Source organism: Tigriopus californicus, chromosome 10, assembly GCF_007210705.1.
Source record: "Tigriopus californicus strain San Diego chromosome 10, Tcal_SD_v2.1, whole genome shotgun sequence".
Taxonomy (NCBI): Eukaryota; Metazoa; Arthropoda; class Copepoda; order Harpacticoida; family Harpacticidae; genus Tigriopus; species Tigriopus californicus.
Genome location: NC_081449.1, coordinates 981,533 through 986,509, shown reverse-complemented (window position 1 = coordinate 986,509; position 4,977 = coordinate 981,533). Strand labels below are relative to the sequence as shown.

Here is a 4,977-nt window from a genome sequence, read left to right as displayed (position 1 = left end):
AAAAGCGGATCCAACCACTGACTGACTGTCACAAGAGGCAGTTGTGCAAGCACCACAGGTCCGTCCGCCTTTCAATAGGGAAGATCAAAGGATCAATATCTCTCTTAATTAGGGCTCTTGACCATTGGTTAACAATGAGCACCAGGATCGGGAGGAACAGGCTCAACAAGTGGTTATGAGTGGGTGGGTGTCCCCCCGCTCTACAAAGCAATTCTTGAATAGAATGATCTTTGATCCATGTTCGCAACCATGCTACTGAAGTAACCTTCAAACCTCAAACTGATATGAAAGCCTCCGTCCGTACCTCTCACAATTTGCAAATCAAAACTTGGTTAGACACGAGGGTGAAATAGGATTCTGAATTCGCCAAACCCCATTTGGAATTGGCTTTCACTTGCACTTAACAACTCACACGCTCCTTCAATCCCAGGCATCACAATGTCAATAGATCTATGTGTGAGTAATGGGCTTGATTTAGACAATGTTCACGGCACACCGTATGGTGTTGGGGGAGAAAAAGCCTAGTCTGAAGTTTGGATGTGGAACAGTGAATCAAAGAGGGTTCCATCGCTCTTCTCAGCGCTGGAAACTTACGCGCTTCTCTCCTCTCTGAGCTCATTTTTCTCCAAGACAGCCTGGTCGGAGTGGAATTGCTGGCAATGAACCAAAGGAAAACATCACTAACTACGTCGGTATCAAAAGAAATGGACACGTCGAGCAGGAAGCCTTGCGCCGGCAGTAAAGAATCCAAATCTAAGGAGCAAATCAAGGTGGTTTAGGAGGGGCAAAAACACAACACAACTGATCTCACCACGTCGCATATCTAGCAAACTTTGGCAGGGGCAATGAATCTCAAAACAAGCCACCGAGTCAATCGTGAGATTGAAATTCTGTAATGGACATGCATGGTTTGTTCTGAGGTTGATCCCAATGTCACTTTCTACTTATCGATCAGCTTCTCGGAGAAGCCATGACCATATCTTTCAGCAAATAGACCACCAGAGTTTCTAACAATTAAAAATTTGATATGTGACGTTCAAGTCTGTCTTTCATTTTTTTGCAACCTATTTCAGCCAAGAAAGGTCAGGAACATATGCGTAAGCTGACTGATCCCATCGAAAAGTAATGGTTGTTATCTACAAAGGATAAAGATAGCCACAACATGCCTTATTACGTGGTGTAGTCCATCTCACCGGTAAAGTTAAAGTATATCAGTCAGAGAACAAACTCTTAATAGTCATGATTAGGGCCGACAACAACTTGCATCGTGCAAATTGTGATTTGCATATCCCAGATTTTTCTGCAGATTTTGTGTCTATGCAAATTGCGTAATTTTACCACCAATGTGAATCACTTTTCATATTGGTGGTCTAAGTGATCAGTTTAGGTGGCAGCATGAACAAGGCCAGAATCTTCTTCCCAGTTATTTTGGTGCAAATTCTATTGCAGGAAGTTAATATGACAGAATATCCTTTTCATCTACACATTGCTTGATATGATAAGCAAAAATAGCTGTTACAGCCCTCCAGAATGTGTCGGCGCTTGGTTTTGGAGAGAGTTTATTTGCAAATTCAGGTACTCTTCTTTTTTCAATAAAGACAATGGGTATATGCAAGTTTTGGCCGGGCCTATTCATAATGATCCAAAGAATATATTCATCGAAGGTAACCTGCAGTAAAGCTTTGGCAAAAAAATGTATGAAAGGCATTCATTGTAATTTTGCCTAATTTATAATCAACCAATTTGAACAAACTTTAGCGTGCAAACTGAAATCAACAATCACATGTATGAACGATGCGATCATCTGCATACCAACGCTCAAGGTCCCAAGTCTAAACAAATTCTTCCATCCAGAATAGAAGAAACACATATGAAAAATAAAAGACCTTATTAGATCTTGTTTACGCTACTATCTTCTCCGGATGCAATATGTGATACTGACGTGTGAAATATCCCCAAAAATAGTACTCATGATTACAAGAGCTGTATAAATGTATATATACGGTACTAGTAAATGATTTAAAACTACAAAAGATGTGACAGTTTTTTAATACTGGGAGTAGGAGTACCTAGTAGAAAAATTATGACCATTGTCAGACTTGGACATGTTTTTGATTAAAATTTCTCATCAACCCTACATTCAAGTGCTAACCAGATCCAGCTATAATATGTTGCTGGATCAGCTATTAAATGAACCAAAAGTTAAGTAAATATGTTTTTTTTGTCTTGAACTAGTGGGAATCTCATTCCCAATAACGGTAAGGAAGTCCGCAAAATAGAAATCAAATGGACCTGAATTGCTGGGAGTTCCATTTCCAGAAAGGCTGAGGAAGCCCACCAAAAAAAAAAGAAAAAAAATGCTGGCTGTGTATGAGTTGCGCCACTTTAAAAGGATAAAAGTATCGTTTTGGAGTTTATCTCAGGTCAGGCTTTTGTCATATATTATCTATCACTTTAATGAGCATGTTGGCACTGATCAGCAGGGCTGTTAAGATAACAACAATAAAATTGGCAAAAAACGCAATTGAAAGAGCAAAAAAATAAAAAAAAATGCAGGTATTTTTCATTCCATTTACTCTCTTTGCAAGAGCCAGAAGCAAAACAATGGAACAACACAATGACTTGGTGAGCTAAAGTTCAACTGCATTTTAAAAAGGGGGCACAAGCTTTCTCTGTAGGCACTTTACTTTACTGAATGATTGTAGCAGGCCATATTTCTTCTCTAGTGTGCCTCGCAGTCAAAGCCAAAAGAATTAAAGTATGCTAGGTTACTAAGTAAAATGTTAATGATGTATGTGCTTTGAATGCAGCAAAACATTTGTGCTTAAGTCATGGATCCACTATGTTTTGTCTACAAGTCAGTATATCATAGGAAAGGAAATAAATTCACTAGATACTTTTGCCTTGCACTGAAATAACCAGTTGGACAGTTTGTTTTTGAGAGCTGATCTTGAATGGTTGTGCTGTCTAAAAAAGCAAGATAATCCCGCCACATCGTTTTCGACGATTTTGGGGCGAGTCATACGTTGGCCAGTTTATCTGCACAATTTGAAGGAAAAACTAAAAAAAAAAGAAAAACTCTTTACCTGGACCTACAAAAGAAACTCCCCACATTGATTTTAAGATCACTCCTAAGATATGGGTATGAGGACTATTGCTTTGCCAGAATGACATGTTCTGCAGTTTGAAAAAAAAGAGGCGGCACAGATAAATATCTTACAAAATTCTTGAGAAAGCCAGTTTGACAGTTCAATATGGAGTCCTTGTTTGTTTGTTGTAAGACCGCACACCTGGGTCACCTAATTCCTTGATGAGCCCCATGCTTCAGGTGACTTTTGGTATCTTGCGAAAGGAGGGAGACGTTGATGATTGAGAGTATGGATCAGTGGGTGTGGATCGTGCCTCATAGAGGAGGGTTATTCTTAGTTAGTGGAGGTTTGGAAATCAGTCAGAGGGTGATGTGCCACTTGACTTGATTTTGAGAGCAGCTTTTTTTTTTTAAACATGAAGAAGGTCATAAAGGCAATATGAATGCATTTCTGGTCACAAATTGCTAATTATGGAAATAAAAGTGCAAATAAGATAAAACACGTCAAATAAGCATAAAGCTGAAAAATAGCCAATTATGCAAAAGAATATCCGCACCTTTAGCACATCCTTATTGATCATGATTCCAAGTCAACCCTACATTCAAGGGGTCGTCAATTCTGATTCGAAGGTGGGTCGAAACTTTTTCCAAACGAAGATTAATCATAACTATTACTTATTGGGAATCGCATTAGCAAAAGCAAAAATAAAATAATCAAACAAGAAAGTAGGTTTTGATTCAGGAATAGATCAAAACGGGCTGGTTAAGCTCTTATAAACAAACTTGTATAAACCGTACAACGACTCGTACACTGATCTAAAGAACCGAAAATCATCCTCGTAGATGCTATGAAAAACAAGATCTGAAGTGTCCATTCCAAGACGCCGATTCTGTCTGCGGTGTTTTGTCTATGCATGTAAATCGCTCGCGACAACTGATCAGTTCTCTTAGTGTGCGCCCGAAAGAAGAACAGTTCTGACCTTCAGGAATGTGGTTGGACCTTTGTATTCCCCCTAAGATTCTGATTTTGCCAGTCAGGCTTGAAAACACAATGGCAAAACAAGGTCATCTTGCTCTATTTGGTATTGCCCTCATCTCGGCAATAGCCTTTTCTTCAAGCCCGTCTCATTTTGGTGATCTGTGGAAAGACTTCAGGCACCTAAGGCTTAAATCTTCAAAAACTTTGTTCGTAGTGCTAATCATTTAACTTAAAGGTGGTGCCCCCTGACATCGTAGAGGGGAGGACCATCTTGGCTTGACCAAGGCCTTGATAGACTTAGTTCGATCATTATGGGATGAAATGATTTTGAAGGGGATGGCTCGGTCAGTGTGAAAATGTGTTGTTAAGAATAAACACTTAATTAGCTTCAATTGTTCCAAAAGATACAAGACATCTTGAAAATATGTGTGATATTGATGAAGTTTGTCTCTTTCAAAAGGATGATAACAAGGAAGACAAAGAGCCAAGCTCTGACGTTAGAGGAATGCTTTCACGCATGCCAATCCCAATGTTTGGGAATGTTAACCCTCGTTAATAACCAGACCCTTTTTTCTTTCGTGGTCCTTGGATTGGCTTAAGGCGATGAGAAAGGTTTGCGTGTATGGCCCACTATGGTATAGCGTGTACATATGTCTGTTTATTCTCTGCGTGACCGGTTGGACGGTATACATAAAATGAAGGTCAGGGTGTGATAAAGGCCACCGTTACCCAATAGGCTTGTCGGTGGTCACACTAATCCCGTCTCAAATGGTCATCGATTATGACATCAATACCAAATGTACCAGATTCCATGAGAAGGTACAACAAATAAATCCCTTTCATCGCAGTGGTGGTCCTGCTCACAATCAGGAGAGAATCCGCGATAGTGGAAAAGGTATCGAAATAGTGA

General features: G+C 39.6%; 1 protein-coding gene across 1 annotated transcript in view; it reads right to left on the bottom strand.

The window, feature by feature from the left end:
• Positions 1–4,977, bottom strand: part of LOC131888564 (band 7 protein AGAP004871-like) — a 63,146-nt gene that overhangs the window by 57,188 nt on the left and 981 nt on the right. The gene's annotated exons all lie outside the window — the stretch shown is intronic.